The sequence below is a fragment of the Paroedura picta genome, chromosome 11 (genome assembly GCF_049243985.1).
Source record: "Paroedura picta isolate Pp20150507F chromosome 11, Ppicta_v3.0, whole genome shotgun sequence".
NCBI classification, from domain to species: domain Eukaryota; kingdom Metazoa; phylum Chordata; class Lepidosauria; order Squamata; family Gekkonidae; genus Paroedura; species Paroedura picta.
In genome coordinates this window covers 32,278,272-32,298,148 of record NC_135379.1, presented here as the reverse complement: position 1 = coordinate 32,298,148, position 19,877 = coordinate 32,278,272, and positions in this window count along the sequence as shown.

The following is a 19,877-nucleotide window of genomic DNA, read 5'->3' as shown; positions in this document are numbered from 1 at the left end:
GTTCCATATTCACAATTTTTTTGTGGTCTCTTAACTTGTGGATTTAGGGAGTCATCTTTACATCATACTACATGTATTATTTTTGTTGAGTTTTCCAAATTATTGTTATTATTATTACTTAACTTGATTTCCTTATTAGGAAAAAAAACCTGACCTGTAATTAGAGTTGCCAGCCCCATGTTGGGAAATACCTGGAGATTTTGAATGTGGAGGCTTGGGGAGTGGAGGTGTCTTCATTGGGGTATAATAAATAATACATTAATTACAATATATCTCCCCCCAGCCCTAACTTGGGAACATCAGAAGGCTGGTTGGGAAACAGATTATATGGCACAACTGTTCATAAACCTAAGATTGGGGATATAGTTCTAAAAACACTTTCTTGAGAATAAGCACCATTTAATAAAACGGAACTTACTTCCCTGTTTGGTCTTGGTCCCTATATTACAAGCCACTACCTTTGTGCTTTCATTCAGTTCAGACTATATCCTTTGTTCTGTCAAACAAATCATGTCTCAGAAGTTTGTAAGTCCACACATTTCAGTGTAAACATTTTTTCCTCACAATATTAATTAATTCGTTTATTTATTTAAAAAGCCCTCCCATCCTCCTCCCTCACACAACCCCCATCCTTCTTTAAGCTTGTACACAACTGCTATATCTCCAGGCAATGCTATAGAATTGCAGCACCGGAGAAGGGGCAGATCTTTGTCTGTCTGGCCTCAATTAAAAGCCCTGCGGAAGAACTCCATCTTGTAAGCCCTGCAGAACTGTCCTGGGAGCTCATTCTACCAGGCAGGGGCCAAGACCAAAAAGATCCTGGCACTGGTTGCACTTCCTGTTGGCCAGGGGTTTCCAATTTATTATGCAGAGCATAATGTCCTGTGGAGGGCACAGGGAGTAAGGCAGTCTGTCAGATACATTGGGCCCAGACTGTGAATTGCCTTGAAAGCCAAAACAAAAACCTTATTTATTTTATTTAGTTATATTTATATACTACTCTCGCCTGCGACCCTCCCCTTGAAGCTGATCCAGTATTTAACAGGTAACCAATGCAGCTGCCTCAGCAGTGGCTGAATGTGGGCTCTCCATGGTGTCCCAGTGAGAACCCAAGCAGCTGTACTTTGCACCAGCTGTCCAGGTCAAGGATAAGGGAAGGCCCATGTAAAGCAAGTTACAGAAATCCAGTCTGAAGATGGCCGTTGCCTGGATCACTATGGCCAGGTGTTCCTGGGACAGATAGCGTGCTAGTAGACAAGCCTGGCATAAATGGAAGAATGCCAATTGGGCCACTCTTGTGACCTTATCATCCAAAGGATCCCTATTTGGAAGTACATTCCACTGAAATCACTGAGAGTTCCTTCTAAACAAACATGGCTAGCATGACCTGTAACAGATTATTCTTCATACTGGAAAAAGTAACCCTTTGAACAGTTCTTAGATGAGTAATAAATTATTTAAGAATCTTCAGTTTTCTCAGCCAGTTGAGATTTGATTGTATTTGGCTATTAGAAAATTCTGCAAAAGTAAATACAACGCAAAACGGTGCCCAAATTAAAAAGGAAATATAACTTTTGACATTTTATACTCAGTAGCAAGGGGCTGAAGTGGGGGTGAAGTATTGCTTTATATCATGAACCAGTTTCACCATATATTTCAGTCAAGAATCTGAGTATAAATCCAGCCATTATTTTACTCATTGTAGGATAGTCAATTTTGTGTTGGGAAAACCCATAGATTTGGTAGGTGGAGCCTTAGGAGTACAGAGTTTAGACAGGGGCGGTAGCTTAGCGGGGTATAAGGCCATAGAGTCCACCCTCCAAAACAGTCATTTTCTCTCTCTGTGATCTGAAAATCAGTAGTAATTCCAGGAGATCTTCAGGCCCCACCTGGAGGCTGTTGACCCTAATGTTTTTACTAAATTCTTATTGCATTTTGTGGTACTTCTGCATCAGCCAGAATGATAAACTGGGTATTTTCATGGTCTTTAATGGTCTTGCATCGAAATACTGCCAAATGAAACCAAATATATCTTTTTAGGCAGTATGATTTACACTTTTTCTTGATCCAGACTTCAGTGAAAGAGCTGTGTGTGTAATGATGACAAGATGGGTCCCTCAGGCAATGGTTTTGTAGTGTGAAGGAATGGAACTAACAGAATGTTAGGGAACCATTTCTGAAAATGCAGGCCAAAGAGAGTGATCCATTGTCAGACAACTAGCCAACAGAACTACAGAAAACAAGTATACAAGAAAACAAGTTTACCAGGAAGTATTTACATGTTTAAGAAAAGCTACCCCATTTTACATTCCTTTGATACAAAAATAATTGTAAGTAATTTCATGTTATTGGCTTAGTTTAGGTGACTGTTTGTTGTATCCTAATTTCAAAGATAAATTTTCCTGTCTGAAGCTCAGCCTAGATTTTAACAGTTATAAATTCATATGGTGAAAACAGGATAGTTTGGAGAGAATGTGTAGCATTTAAATGCTTGAAATATTTTGTATAGACCCTTAGAGAACCAACCATAACTTTCGTTAAGCACTAAAAGAAATTTGCACATAATTCTGATACGCATAAGTTGGAAATTATAAAAGCATTTTGCATATTATTGTCTGTACTGATGATGGCTCTAAAATGAAAATCCATGAGCTGTATCCCTCCACCCTCCCACTTCTGAAAATAGACTCCTAGCAAGGAACAAGGGGGCAAAATGTTTGAAGTTTCCCTGTCCCTCAAAACAAAACAATAACAAATTTGGGAGTTGGGATATGGATGCCAGTCCCCAGGTGAAATCTGGGGATCCCCTGGTTTTACAGCTCACCTCCAGGTGACACACAGAGAAAATGAATGTTTTGGTCTGTCCCTGCCCCAAATCCCACCCACTCCTAGCTCCATCCCCAAAGTCTCCAGGTATTTTCCAACACTGAGATGGCAAACCTAATTGGGGAGTAGACCTGGAAGTGTTCTGCAGGTTCTTTCCCAATTCCCTTGTTATCTCTGTGGCTTCAGTACCAGAAGGATGAGCTACAGGTATGACTGGAATTCTCTAACCTTTAAACTTAAGATGGCCTCATTATTTTGGATTCCAATTAATGCTGGCATTAGAAAAAGTAAACCCAATGAAGAAGTTCTCCATTTTATCAAAACCTAATTTATACTAAGCATTGCAAGCATCCTCTGATGAGCTGAAAATACATTTTTAGGAACATATTTGGCGATGTTGAAGAACACTTCCCTTTTCCAACAACTTTTTGGCATTGCTTGCAAATATGTCCTCCATTCCTATTATCCTGTCTTACCATCAAAGATAGCATTTTTACTCAATGAAGATATCACACCTCCCAATCTAATTGGCTAGGCAACGTTATCGTATTATCTTGTTCCATATATGATTCCAAGTTGGCTGAATGATCTAGGAAGAAAGATGCAGTAGCCAGGGGAAGAAATGGCATGAAAGTGAAAGAGGAAATGTATTCTATATTGGACGTTTAAAATTCTGAAGTTTGAAGTGTTATTTTGTACTGTTGCTGTTTGCATAAATAAAACTTTTAAATTTAATTTCTGCCTCCCAGTCTTCCTTGGTATTCCAATTTAATAACTGGAGGATTATTTATCCTTATCTTTATTGGTTTTAATTAGACCCTAGTTTACACGGCACTAGCTCAACAGAGCATCAGGTGTACCAGCAGCTATATCAGCACAACATCACAAAACATGACACCACGCCAGCACTACAGTTTTGCAATGTGAGTGTCACAGACTGATACATATTCACATAAACACACAATCTCTGTTTAATGCAGACAAATATAAAGTAAAAATAATCAAGAAAATATGCAGCAGTAAAAACATTTGAATATTTATTAAGACATACATTGGAAAGATTGGGAATAGAAATGTTTCTTCCTTAATTTTATCCTCTCCTTGCCAAATGTTGAAATTATGTTTTCCTAGTGTTAAGGAAACCAGCTTGGCTTTATCTCCTAGTTGCATTTCTCTGTGTTACATCCATACGATTTTTAATGACTATGTTAGCGCAGCGCTCTGCAAAGAAAACCTAGTTGAAGAGTACCGCACAATCATATTGAAGGCATGATATCTGCATAACACAATATTGAGAAGACTGTTAATACCAAAACACACTGGGTCATATGTAGTATAGTCAAAGTCAATGTGGTATATTATTTAATCCAAAATTTAAGTCCAGTTGCACCTTTAAAGGATTCAAAGAGGGATATTGCACTCAAATTCTGTTCAGCTATGAAATTCTGTGTGACATCTTGGACTAGTCACTGTTGCTCAGTCTAACCTTTCTTATGAGGATTAAGTGGCATAACCTGACAATATCCTTGAACGAAATGAAATTTTTGTTATCTGTTCAGTCATGTCCGACCCTTGGTGATTCCATAGGAATGTCTCCACCACACGTCTCTGTCAATGACTGCCTCTTTTAGTAGGCTCATGGTCCTCCCTGTATCGGCTTTGATCGTGTCGAGTCAGTGGATCCTTTGGCAACCACGTTTCCTTTTGTTGCTGACCATGCCGAGCATTAATGATTTTTCTAACGAGTTTGATTGCATGATGTGTCCAAAGTCAGTGAGCTTTAGCCATAATATCTTGCCTTCTAATGACATAATTGGTTTGCTCCTCTCTAAAACTATCTTGTTGGTAACTTTGGCTGTCCATGGTATTCACAGCATTCGTCTCCAACACCATAATTCGAAAGCATCTATTTTCCTCCTTTCTTCAGGGTCCAGCTTTCACATCCATAAGTTGTTATGGGGAAGATATTAACATGTGAATTGAAACTGTCCCAAGAATCCTTACAGGCTGATAGTTTTTCAGAATGCCTTAGTGAGCATGCAACATTAGCAATGTTCTTTCAAATTTTGCTGTGCTGCATTCATATGCCGAATGAAGTACTTGTTTTGATACCATTTAAAACCAAGAATCCAGGAGCAGGTAAAATTGAACTATAGGAACAAATTTCAGAGAATGCAATTATATTAAGCAAAGACAAAAAGCAAAGAAAATGTTACACACAAATCATATAGAAAGTGTAGACAGTTGAAATAGAGAGATTGTCCCCAAATAAACATGGTACATCTGATGCAAATAAATGGCCTGAAAATATTTATGTTTCAGGATTCCTTAAATTTTATACATGTTACACAGTACATAGCTGTCTCCCCAGTTCCTCGGTGCACAGGAAGGGAAAGGGTACCCATAAGGGGAGGGCGGTATAGAAGTATGATAAATAAATAAATGTAGCCTCGGCCTGGCCATAATGTCATATGAGATGAGATGGTCAGCTGCAGACATTAGATTTTGGCATGAAGGACAGCAAATTTCCAATTGTTTCATTTATTTAATTTCATTGCACTTTAATACTTTAATACTTATGCTGAGCCTTTAAATAAGATCATCTGTAGTTATCGAGTCGGGTGTCATGAACTTGGATGATGTCCAGCTGTATATTACTGTAACTGAGCTTTCTGATGCAGCTGCCACTGTCCTAAAACATCGTTTGGATGCAGTGATTAAATGAAAGAGGGAGAACAAGCTTAATGAAGCTGAGAGGGGAAGCCAGCATTATGGAAGGAACCCCTACTTGACCACCTAAAGGGCTGGTGAAGGGGGAATGTCTCCTGAACCCAGCCTTCCTTTTGGAAGAACAGGCTGTTGCTAATGCTAGGAGAGGCTTCTTTCACATGCATCTAGTTCACAAGCTACACCTTGTTCTACGCTCAGCTCACATAGCCATACTGATCAACATTCTGATCATTTTCTCTGGATTACGGGAATATCTTCTGCATGTTTTCAGGTGACAGCCCCTCCATTAAGAAGTAAATTCAAGAAAATCTCAGTGAAAAGGGGAGGCTATGGATAAATAAATAAATTCTACAATGCTTTTTCTTAAAATGGTGGGAACCCAGTATAGCTCTGAGTTTTTGGATTTTGCATAACAGACATATAGTTGATGATACATTGTGAAAGGGTAGTTATTCACATCTAGAGCTATAGCACTCAGTGACTAGTGATGGCAGAGTGCATACTGAAAACCTGTTGCAAGAATCCTCTTATCCAGAGACATATTGTAAGGATAATATCATGAAAGCATTCATAATCCTGGCAAGTAGGTCTTGAGAGCATAATAAGGTATCATACCCTTCACTCGTCAACGGAGGAAACAGCAAGAATGATGTAGACTAGGGGAAATGTCACAAGAACTGGACAGATCCCCCATTCTATTTCCATTTATTTCGATAGACTTAGACTGAAGTAGCTCTGCCTAGGACTGTAGTGCCATCGACTTAAATTATTTTAAGCAGCCTGAGAACTTGTGAAATTCTGTCCTCATTTTTTTTCCTACTTAGAATGAGATTAATATGTTGCAGGTTCTGAAACTTTACCCAGCTTTTTTTGATGTATACAAATTCAGAAATAGAGACATAGGTAAAAAATGCCAGGAACAGCATGACTGAGTTGGAGGTGTGAGTTAGATGTTTGCATTACAGGAATGTAGGAGTGGACAGTTGTTACATGATGAAATTATCCCCAGTGGCTGAGAGCTGTTTTGACTGCATTCATTGAGCTTACCAACTTCTAGCTGTATCATTTAGAACAACTCACTGCAAGACTCAGAGACACCTGGCTACCCACCTGCATGGCATTCACCAATAAGAAATTCTCCGGAGCATGGGAGGACACTCACCGCAGGGGCACCAATTTATAGCTAAAAATCTACTCCTTCATAATCAGTGACACATTTGGATTACAACTGCAACAATAGTACATGCACTTGTGTGATATACATTGCACCAAAATAATAAAAATGCTACATCCATCCACAAATTAAAGTACTGGGAGATTTTTTTTATTTGCTCATATAGCGAGGGAATAGTAGAGATAATATGATGAGAGGAGAAATAAGAGAGGTTTGTCACGGAGATTCAATGCTCTATTACTTAAGGATAAAGAATTTCTAATAGCCATTAAAATGAAAATCAAGAAGCATATAAATTTTCATTTTGGCTTTGTATTGTATCATAATATACTAGGAGCTTTTATAGTGAGTTTGAGAAGCTGGAATTTTTAGGAAATGCCAAAGGCAAGAAAAATTGGAGCTATTAACAAAGCTAACAATAAAAAAAATTAGAACATCAAAATCCCACACTAAAAAGCTTAAGTAGAAGTATTATAGATTAAGGCACTATTGAATAATATTACTGTTAAAGGAGACAATTATTTTTATGGAGCAAATATTTTTTTCTATGATAACTCAAATAAAATGGGTAAATAGTTAATAGCCTTAATAAAATGGGAAGAGGAATCTCTGTATAACAACAGTGTATACCAAGTAATGAATGACATGAACAACAATAAGAAAGGCAGGACCTTTAAAGGATACTGTAAACACACATAAATCTCATCTTGGAGGTGATTAACAGTGATAGCTGAGTTTTGAGACACAGCACTGAAATATTAAGCATGTGCAATCTTGATTCCTACTGTGAAGAAATAGGTGTTAAAAGTACATCTATAGAATAGGGGACTGATTAATCCCCCCAACTCCTCTTAAACAGGTTTTAATAAAATGTCAATATTATAATATACCAGGGTTCTCTAACTAGGATCCTCACATAAGGAGAGATGGATTGCCACCAAAAGCTTATAGGAGAAACTGTGAAATATTCCCCCTCAAATGAGGTTCAGATCTCTCGAGAGTTTAGCTGTTGGTTTTTAGTGTGTCTGTTCCATGGTGACTCTCTCAGCTGCTACTGCAGAGCTCATAGAAATGGCAATAAATATAAGATGTACATTTCTGATTGTTCCTGAAAGTTCTGAATACTGAAGGATGTTTTTTCCTGTGCAGAGATCCATTTCGCTCCTATATGCTTTTAGTCAGTGGTATGTGGTTTAATGATTGATGTATTTTGCATGGTACCTGGCAAGATAGTTTCTGCTGATACATATTCACTGACTGGTTTGAACTACAGTTCCCAGGCATCAGTGTGGGGTCATTTATAACAGTGGTCCCCAACCCCCGGTCTGGGGATCGGTACCGGTCTGTGGATCAGTCGGTCCCGGGCCATGGCTCCTCCTTGTCCTCCTCCCCGGCTGCTGCCTTGGGGGCTGCCCTGCCACTCTGCCGCCGGCTCACATTTGGTGCTCTCCAGTGGCCACCACGGCTAGGGCTCCCCCTCAGCATGGCACTGCACAAGTGAAGCTGGGGCTCAGGCAGCGGCGTGCCTCGGCAAAATACTACCCCCCCCCGGGCCTCAGTAAAATTGTCAAGCGTTGACCAGTCCCCGGTGACAAAAAGGTTGGGAACCACTGATTTATAAGATAGTTACCTTTATGGACCTTTGATACTAATTGACCAAAATTATATGGCTTAAAATATAAAATATAAGGTATATAAAATATAAGAATTAGATAGTGGGTTGAAGACTTTGTATTCCTGAAAAAAAAAACACACAATTCAGAAATAAGTTTACTGAGGAAACGAAAACGAGGTTTTATACATAGGAACTCGTTCTGAATAAAGATTTTTGCCATCGCCAGCTTGGAAATTTATTTCTGTTGATATATATTCACTGACTGGTTTGAACTACAGTTACCAGGCATCAGTGTGAGAAGATGTACATCTAATGAACACCAATGAACATGAATACAAACAGTTTGGGGAGTCAGGCAGGGAGGCAATATGGATAAGGCACAAATCATACAGCCTGCTTCTCCCTTCACACAGGACTGTGATGACCAAGGAAACTACGTTTGCACCAAATACCTGTGAGCTAGACCCAAACAAAATGAGCAAGGCTAGAATAGAGTGACAAGCCACCAATCTCCTTATTTTCCCTTTATATGTTTGAAACACCTTTATTAACTGAGTTTGTAAGAAACATGATGGATAAAGGACAGATAAGGGGGAAGGGTGAGCTCACACGCATGTGCATGGGATGTGTTCAATGCAATGTTAAGCACTCAAAAAGCCATCAAACATTTTTTAGGTTTCTGGATCTGCATCCCTGGTTGAAGGCTATAGTAGGATTTCTTGACTAGTCACAGTTCTAGGCTTCTAGAGTTCCTAATTTCCCCAACTACTGTTTGTATATTCTTACAAATAAAATCAAGGAAAAAGATGCAAAATTCCTTAGTAGTTAAGTAGAAACAGACCCAAATTTATTCATGTATATCTTGAAGATATATTAAAGATTTAAAGGCCAAATCAATCATATTAAACCCAAAATACTATATAAAGCCTCCAGATGGTATGCTTCTTTAATATATGCAAACTTGTGTTCCTAATACTGTCACTCTTATCTTCCCTCACAACCCACACCCTAAATTTACCTATTATGTCTTTTCCTGATAGAGGACCTTCTGCAACTTGTTAATCCTGCTGACATCACTGAATCTTTGTGTGGGTTTAAGAGTCCATCATTGTGCATCTTATTGTAATTCAGGAACTAAAGATCAAAGGGTCTTTAAATTGGTTATGCCCAGCATAATAGAGCAACAGCTAGTATAAAAGCTATTGCTAAGGCTTTCATGCAGTCTGGAAAAAAAGCAATTAATTACTTAATTCAGAATTTTAATTTTTATACCCAAGGCTCTGGATATGTACAAACAATTTAGATGTTGGAAATTAAACTTTATAACATATGCTGTTCTTAGCCACTACATAATTGTGACCCATACACATACACTAAAAAAAAAGTATAATTTTGGAGCATTTTCTGACTTTAGTTTAGCTGTTGCAATTCAAGTAACAATCCACAAAAGTAGCCCCAGAATTGTGCATTGCAGTGTCAAGGTCTCGGGGATTACATACAATACTTTCTCTGTTCCAAAATCTTTGATCTAAGTAGTATCCTGTTGTCGTATCTACATCTAGGTTTGCCAACTCCTTCTTGGGCAATAGCTGAAGAGTTGAACAGTGGAGCCTGGGGAAAGGAGGGTTTGGGCAGGGAGGGACTTCAGCAGGGTATAATGCCAAACAGTCCCCCCTCCACCCTGTGGAGAGATTAGCTGGGTAAGGGGGCACATATAGATGTTAAACAATATAAGAGAGAGAATGCCACTGGGAAGTTCTCTCTCCTAGCACCACTCTTTGGCCCCAGCCATAGAGGAAGGATTGCAACCATTGAAGGGCCACACCTTGAACACCTCTGCTAGTTAGGTGTTGGGTTAGCAATTCATGATCGACTGTGTTGAACACTGCTGTTAGATCTACTAGCAACAACAGCGCCAACCTACCTAGATCCAGCTGCATCCAGAGATCATCTGTGAGGGCAACCAGTGCCATATCTACTCCATGACCTGGTCAGAAGCCACACTGGTATGGATCAAGAGCTGATATGTATTCCAGAAAATTCTGGCATTGTTCTGTGACTGCACATTCAGCTACCTTGCCCAGAAACACTAAATGGGAGACTGGCAGTAGTTGGCTGGGTCAGATGGTTCCAGCATTGGTTTCTTCAAAAGTGGTCTAACCACAACCTCCTTCAACCTCTCCAGGAACGTCCCTGATGTTAGGGGAGGCGGATCTAGATATCCTAACACCAGCTTTTACTGGACATGGGTACAAGAGCCATGTAGCTGGCCAAACAACTGCCAGGATCCTGTCTACCTAAGCCAAGGAGAGCAGACTTAAGTGGTTTAAAATAGGACCTTGAGACAGCCAGGGGGGCTCCAGTTCCATTAATGTATTAAAGTTGGCAGAAAAGTCTTGGCAGAGTAACAAGATTTTCTGTGGAAAAGCTCAGAAATGCCTCATAGCTAATGTCCAGCAGTTAGGGATGTCAAAGATCCAATCATTATGAATAATTGTGTTGGGCATGATCTAGCAGAGGCAATAGAGGCCGCAAAGTATTCCCTCTTTGTGGTCTTTATCACCATCTTATAAGCATTCATTATATCATAATGTCAAAGGATAAAGGTCAAATGGCATTTGGTGCAGAAAACCTTTGGTTCAGGAAATTTTTCTTTGGTGCTTTGAGTGGATGAAAGAGGTGCAGGAGGAGACTGTAGTGGCAATGCACTGTGAGACCATGCAAAAGCAAAGCATATGCCGAACACAGGTAAGCAAACTCCAATTATGTTGTAAAGGATTCCTGATTTAATATAGTTATTAAAAATCATAGGACACACAACAAAATCATGTGGCATCTCACAGGATAATTTTGATGGCTAGAGCAGTAGTCATCTCATGCCACCATTTTGAACCTGCCTGAGAAAATAACGGCTTCAAATAAATGATCCTTACTCTCAAGTTTATAGTTGAGCCACAAAAAAAACATGAACAGTGGCATAAAAAAACACTGAGAAATCCAGTAGAATTAGTAAGGACAAAATCACCTTGTCAAATAAGAGTCCAGCAGAGGTTGGGCTCCAATTTCAAGCAAGGTTTCAATCAAGAAACCCAACAATCCCTATTCATTTATTAGAATATTTGGCTAGGACCAGGAAAACCTGGATTCAAAATCCCAATCAGCTTTGAAGATAAGGTGAGTCACAGGTAGCCTGTGGAAGCTTCTTAGTTCAACCAACAGTGATAATAACCCACATTTTTTTTAAAAAAAGAGAGAGGTTAAAGTATTGGAAAAATTCTGTCTTGTCAATAGTGTTTTGCTCCTCATCCCTGATTTCCATTTCTGGCGTGCTATAATCTATACAATGATTTATTTTATATACATACATACAGACAATGATCAAGGTACGGATGAACATATTCATTTCTATGGAATGGCTGAAGCAAACTTATGAACATTATATCATATTGGATTACTCTACATTTCCTAATTCCTGAGCTCTTGCAATGGACATCCTCTCAGCTATTTTGACCGGACTGATTTAGATCCCATTTGGAGGCATTGTTTCTTTCCATCACTAGATGGCAGGCTTTAGAGGGGTCTGTTATTTCTCTAAGACAGATGGACATTAAAAATTGAATATTGTTTTGAGGATGTACTTTTGTAAAGAATTTCTGAAAGAATTTTCAGGCAATTTTACTTTTATCTGACAAAACCACTTACGTACTAATTCTGTACTGAAAGATGTAGCAAACTGCACATGCTCAACACTCTGTATAGAGTTATAGAACTAAAAAGCAGGAAAAATGAGATGTTCCAAAGGCATCATTTTGTGTACGGAAACAACTCTGGGTAAATTCTGAGCTCCAGAATCTGGGGAGAGACTCAAAAGCATTTTAGCAGCATCCTTGTTATTTCTGTGGATAGCGTTTGAGGCAACTGTTGAATCTATGACATGAAAGAAAAATCTGATTACTATTCCTCCTCATGTTGTGCAGATGTTAATGATACGCCAACAGTGCTGAAAATATTGTATATGTGCTCTTCTCTCTCTCCTCCCTCTTGCACACACACACGCCAACACCTGAACTATAGTAACAATTTAATTAAGTCCTTATAATGCCATCTAATAAAGGTCAATTGTAGTCTAAACATAAAAATCAGACCATCTCATTATGTAATCTCATTATGTAATATTTCACAATGCAAAGACTCTCCAACAACTTATTATAACCATGTAACCAGGATGTGGCTGTAAACAGGGAGGATGGAACTGCAGTAACAACACAGCATTTATTAGAATACACGAAACACACTGAAATATTGTTTCTTGTATCCTATATAAGTGAAGCAATCACATCTCAATTAATACTTTTATATTGGTATAATGGTAGTTGTGTTCTTGTGGAATAAAAAAAATGTTCTTCAGGAAAGTGCTTCATATACCAAGGTAATAATTCTTGCAGAGGTAATTTAAACCATGAATAGAACCTGAATATTTCACACGCTAAAGTTCAACCAGTAGCAAAATCTGCACTTAGCATTGCAGTGACCTTGTAAACCTTTATAAACAAGAGGGGTACTCAGTGGGAACACACATACATCAACTTGTGCTTATGTCAACTAGCTATGGCAGAGATTTTTTTAAATACTCTGATAGTAAGATCCTAAGCATACTTTAGTGATGTCACTGGTTCAACTCCAGGCCTAAACTCAAAATACTGGAGATCAGTGTTGTTTTGTGGTATTTTATGGTTCAATTCCATTAAGTGTTATTCACTGATCATGTCCTAAAAGCTTAAAAGTAGTTACATGCTTCAAATGGACTTAGATGGGCATAATTATACTAAGGACTGCATTGGTGGACTTTCAATTTTTTTTTGGTGGACAGTGAAGAATAAATGGGGAAAATACTTTGAAATTGTTATTTAGTGCATTGTCCACAACAGTTTTGAAATATTTTGTCACAACACTATGTGTGGGGAGGGAAGGTGATATAGTCAAGTCACATCCAATCTTAGAAGCTAAGCAGGGCTGGTACATGGATGGGAGATCACCAAGGAAGGCCCTGAACAAGAAGGTAGTGGCTAACCACTTCTGCTTTTAACTTACTTTGAAAGCCCTTTGCTGGGGTTAGTAGAAGTCAGTTGCAACTTGACAGTACATATATTTTTAACGTGTGTGTGTGCACACCTGTCACTACAGCCAGAAACCACAGATTCTTCCATTATTTATATTGCAGTATGAGAACAACAGACTGAAATGCCTCTGTTACAAATGCATGCTTTTGACCCCAAACTTCAGCAATAATACCAAATTAGTCCACTAACATTCAAAGTAAGCCTAACACAGAATTCAGGTATTATAGGCATTTACAACTGTACCTGCAATATACAAAAGCACAGCAAGGCACTTAAATTGCCTATTTTGAACACCAACTCTGCTATATCATGTTGAAATTAGTGGTGACTGAAAACAACATAATGTATCATGGGTGTTCAAAAGGGGAACTAAGAAGCCTTGCTGTGTGAACATTACTTCTTATGAACTGAGCTTTTAAACTCCTTTAATTTACTCCTAAATATTATGGAAAACCCACTGTAAGTCTAGATGCATTACTAGACTTGGATGTGACCATATCCATTGACACTGACAACCACTGACAATCTTAGAGTCAAAAACATGGCAGGCAGCTAGGACAAACTGATTGCCTTTAAGAAAGAAAAATGATTGAAATGAGTAATAAAGCAATTAACTTGGAAAATAGTCCTATTTCTGTGCTTGGTCCAGTGGAGATTATATTGAAGGGTAATTCCTAAATATTAGTAACAGAGCCGTAGGGAAGGGTGGTATAGAAATCTAAATAAATAAAAATAAATAATAATTAACTTGTTCAATTTGCTGGCCACCAATACTCCACTTTGATGGAGACCATTTCTGTGCAAAAACCATCTCTTCAGTTTTTTCATAGTTAATCGAGAGGTCATTGAGTTGACAATATTTATAGAAAGCGTTCAGGTATCTATTTAGCCCAGTTCTGGTATAAGAGAGCAAAATGGTTTCATTAGCATATAGAAGGGGGATTGGCAAATTTTGGGGGGGGGGGAATGTCCGTTTATAAGCCTTGGGGTTTTTGGAAGATCATGTAGAAAAAGGTTAAATGGCAAACAAGAACAGCTTCATTTAACTCTTCTCAGGATGGGGATTTGGTCAGTTAAGTGGCCGTTTGCAGTAAATTTAACTTGACAGGTACTGTTGTAATGGAGGTTAATAATAAGCAAATGAAGGTGCAGATTGATATTAAGCCCTTGCATTTTTCTCCATCGTAAAAACCTGGAGATTGAGTTGAATCCACCCTTAAAATTGACAAAAGCTATATACCTATACCTTGCGCTAAATAGGTTGGGGAATCCACTTTATGCGATTCTCCAACTAGCGTTTTAAAATGGAGGACATAGCTGGCCGGTGCTCAGATGCTGGCGATGTCATATGGAGGGGCTGGAATATGACTACATTTAACAGGTGCGGAAATGCCTTGGGAGTTCAATCGGCTCCTTATTAGGATCTCAGCACGATGGGACAAGAGGCAAAGCTGAACTGAGAAACCCGTCAAGAGCTCCAGCATATACACATTCATGAACAATGGATCTTCCTGCCAATGTGCACAATCCATCAGTTTAAACTTACCGGATCCTGACACAGGGATCTAGCAGTGCATTGGTCAATTACATTGCCCACACCTTGGACCTATATTGGACCTCAAGCCCAGTCCTCAGTAGAATCATTAACAGAGCCACACACATAGCAGAAACATATGCCAAGGGAGGTCAGGCAGCGAGTGGAAGAGTAGTCTAAATGCAATGCAATAAAGTCATTGTTTTAATCATACACACACAGTGGTATTGCAAAGCACTATCAAGTCACAGCTAACTTATTATGATCCTACGGGGTATTCAAGGCAAGAGATGTTCAGAAGCGGTTTGCCATTGACTGCCTCCATGTCTTGACTCTGGCATTCCTTTGAGTGCTCCTATCCAACTACTAGCCAGGACCAACACTGGTTAGCTGCTGAGATATGACAAGATTGAGTGAGGGCCACACAAATATAGAGTTTCTATTTATCTATTTATCTGCTAGGGTACTTTTTATGTTATAGATGAGCAATTTTCTAAGCCAATCACATGACAGTGATAAATGCATTGTTATGACTAAATTTGCTATGTAAATTCTGTAAATCATCAGACAGTTAATGACAAGTTCATTAACAATAGTTGAGAACTTGTCAACACATAACTTATACGCAGGGTAAGTGTGAAAGTGTTTTGTGATCTTCATAAAACTGGAAGAAATTTAAATAAACGTAAAGAAAAAAACACAAGGAGGAACTGGAAATAACTTCGAGGGGCATGCTACAAAAAAGGGAGTTTTAAAGCTAGAGTGCAGTCATGTCTAGTGTTCAGGGGGAGCAACAGCTTTCTAGTGCTAAAGTCGCGTAGCTTTGGTGACATTTCTGGTTTGCAGACCTAGCCTTTATCCTTCCTAAATAGCAAAGTCACACAGTCAAACTGTTTGGAATACACAATGACATCACCGAGGGCAAATAAACCAAGTTCAAAGTGTATGACTGTGTAGGAGGAAGTTCTGCTCTCAGTTTTGGGATATTATCATATAGCCTGCCTGACAGGGTATGTGAGAAATCACAGTAACTAGGATGAAAAGGGAAATACTCCTTTTTTAAAAAGACGTGGTCACTTTTTTTTTTTCAAACCAAAAAATAATACAAAAACTGCAGCTGGCTGAAAAGATTTCGTAGAAAATTTTGGGACCAGAGCTTTAAATAAGCAGTAGTTACCTAACAAGTGTATGCAGTGTAGAAAATTCATACCAATTTAACAGATTAAGTCTTTGCTATATATATGTATGTATGTATGTATGTATGTATATATATCTATATATAGATATATCTATATCTATATATCCAAGAGAAGGGGATATTCTATGAAAGGGGTCTGTGTGGCAACTATGTAGGATTGTTAGGGACCCAAAGGTTGAGCTGCAAAAATAATTTTTAAAATTTTCAAATATTTATTACATAAAGTATGCTAGTTCAACATATTAAAAACATAGTCATAATTTAAAAACATCACATTTCTAACTACACAAAGCTTTTTCTGACACACGTGGGAATGCACTGGTGATTAGGAGCTGGCCAAAAGCAGAGAATGGTAGCCTCTGGAAGTACATATTTTAGAGCATTTGCTGGCAGGGGACTCCTGGGAATTGTAGTCCATGGACATCTGGAGGGCCGCAGTTTGACTACCCCTGTTTTAGAGGGTGGGCTCCAAACCAGATACCTTTACATTAGAAAGACTAGAACCGATTTTTCTTTGGCACCCAGTAAGCCCTTTGATTTTATACATGAGTGCATTCCTCATAATAATTTGACCACTGAGGAAGTCGCCTTGGGGTCAAAATTCTTTTGGTCCATTCTATGTTGGTCTATTCCATGTGTAGTTAGAAATCTGATGTTTTTAAATTATGATTATGTTTTAATATGTTGAACTAGTGCATTTTATGTAATAAATATTTGAAAATTTTTAAAATTATTTTAATTTTTAATTTTAATTTAATTTAAAATTTTATTTTTTGCAGCTTAACCTTTGGGTTCCTAACTTTTCTGGTTAGGTTGGGTTTTGGTTTCCCTTTTTGGTTTTGCAACTATGTAGGATTGCCAGATCTACTGGTAGTGGTCCCGCACTTTCTGGATCACCTCAACCCTCAACTCACCCCAACCTGAAAGAACATAGCTTTTAATATGACATGCTGACATCACCTAGAAGTGGCACACTGGGGTCATCAGGGGAGGGTGACTCTCTGGGTTTTGGGCAAAACTATGGTTTGAAGCAAATTTAACCATAGAGTTTTTGTCAAAAGCCAGAACCCGATGTAAATTCTGGGTGATGCCAATATGTTAGAAAATTCCCAGAAAGCATCATCCCCCCCAATCTCCCACCAGCAGTGCCAATGTATCTGCCAACACTACAACTGCAATGAACAAGCAGGATACATAGGCTAGAGACAAACAATTATTTTAACCACTTGATAAAATCAAGCATGCTCGAACCACTTTTGAATCTCTGAAAAAATATCCTTTGTCAGCAGTCAAACTGAGATCAATTGGTATCATTTGATTAACAACAGTACAAAATGTGAAATACCATAGTAACCCTAGAACAATTTACGGTAATGGGCAGAATGTCTTTAGCATAGCTCCAAACAAGTTAACAAAGGAGAGCAGAAAAATGTGTACCAAACCCCAGGACCTAGGAACACATTAAAGGGAAATGTAATGAAAACAAAAACAAAGACAAAAAAAAACATTTGAGAATATTAATGGTAGCAGTTTTATTCCACAATAAAAAATTGAGAATAAATCCATATGCTAAGTATATGTGTGGATTTCCCCCAGACGTGCATATTTCTGGACTGTGTGTGCATTTATGAACATACTATAGGAAAACATAATTGGCTTCAAGCATTCACAGTATACACAATACTGACAAGTATTCAGTGTGAACTAATGCTAACATTCTTCAATTAAAAGCTAAATGCATGTGTCAGTGTAGTCTGTTAATATAGTGTGGGATTATTTTACACAACAGAGTTTTTTTAGATAATTTTTATCCTGTTTTACAGCCTAATCTAGGGACTTCCATGTGGTTCAAAACAATCAGAAACAAAACATTTAATATTCCAACAATTGAATATTAGAACATCAAAATACTGCAAAGAAAACATCCACTCAGGTTCAAGGCCATCCAGAACATCTTTTCTCCCAAAGACATGTACCTTACATCAGTGGTCCTTTTATCACCGGGGACCAGTCAACACTTGACAATTTTACTGAGGCCCGGGCAGGGGTAGTCTTTTGCCGAAGCACATCACTGCCACCTGAGCCCCTACTCCGCTTGCTTTCCCGACAGGGCCCCTGACTTCCTGCCGCCCGTTCGAGGGTGCTGCCAGCAGCAGCTGTGCAATGCCACACCGAGGGGGAACCCCAGCCATGGCGACCGCTGAACAGCACCAAAGGTGAGCCGGTGGCAGAGTAGCAGGGCAGCCCCCGAGGCAGCAGCAGCGGAGGAGGGGGACGAGGAGGAGCCACAGCCCGGTACAGCCCGGACCGGGGGTTGGGGATCACTGCCTTACATTACTGACAGAACCTTACCATTGGTTCCCACCCAGGGACCAGCAGCAAGTATCCCAGCCAATCTTATCTCAGACAGTGCAGGTTCCTGCAGGTAGCTTTTAAGGTGACATAGGACTTCTGTTTTGTCTTGCAACTATAGATTTAAATGGGTACCCTTTAAGAATTATTCTGCAGTCAAGCCTCACCCACTGTTTTATGGTAAGTCCAAGGCTTTGTAGCTATACACAATGTATAGTTAAATTTACTGTGTGATTTTCAGCTAGCATATTTCATTTGTTTCATCCATACCTTATATGTTTAAACATACAACTATAAATATGTGAGGTAATAATCCTTTTGAGAATGAAAGTTTTACAGATGTTGAGAATGTTTATGGAAATAAATAGCAGATAATATTCAGTGCATAGATACAGATACAGAAGCCTTTATTGGCATAATTCAGTGCATAGTACCTATGCTCTAGCTAATTAAATAAATAAGATTTCACAGCAACTGAAATGTGAACTGGGCTACCAAATGCTGATTGTTTTATATGGTTGTCAATTAGAACACTTCAGCTGTTCAATAATCTACTCAAAGATTTTTTATTTAGTCAAATATTAGACAGGCAATCACATCTTTAAAAAACACTGTGGGATCTGCTGTAAGAATACACCAATGAAAGGGCTTATGATTTCTTTCAGGAAACAGACTGATCTAAGTGAAATTAAAATTAACAGATACCGAGGAAATCTTGTGCATATTCAGCAGTTGTTAACAACTTTAAATTGCTGTTACCAGAAATAAGCCTAAAACTTTACTCTGCTTATATTAGAACAGGATGTTTAAATGTGCTGCTGTAAAACACCATTGTCAGCAGTCTTGTTTCTACAGCTATTTCATTTTTATGTCAGAAAGGTAGGAATCAAAACAGCAGTAGGCTGATTACAGAAAAGATCAGAGTTCCTTCTAATGAACCCTCTTACAAAGTTAAAGAGAAGATCAGTATGTCTAAAAATGAATGGTAGTAAATTTCCTTTTAAAACAAATGCTTGATGATCATGTATGTAGTGTTTCATTATAAGATTCTGTTTGCAAAGTTCACCCTTCACTCAAAAGAAGGAATATCACACATGTCACAGATATTATTAGCACAAGTGTAATATCATACACAGGGAGTTTGCATTTGATCACTTTCAAGAGACAGACTGCTGTCAGTTCATACCTGATCAAAGTGACTTGTGAGAATTAATATATCAACTCTTTTCTGTAAGATTAACATTCTGATAATTATCAAAAGTCAACTTGCCTAAGAAGTACTCTTAATCCCTCAGTATACATTCAGAGTTCAGAGGGTTAGGAGATAA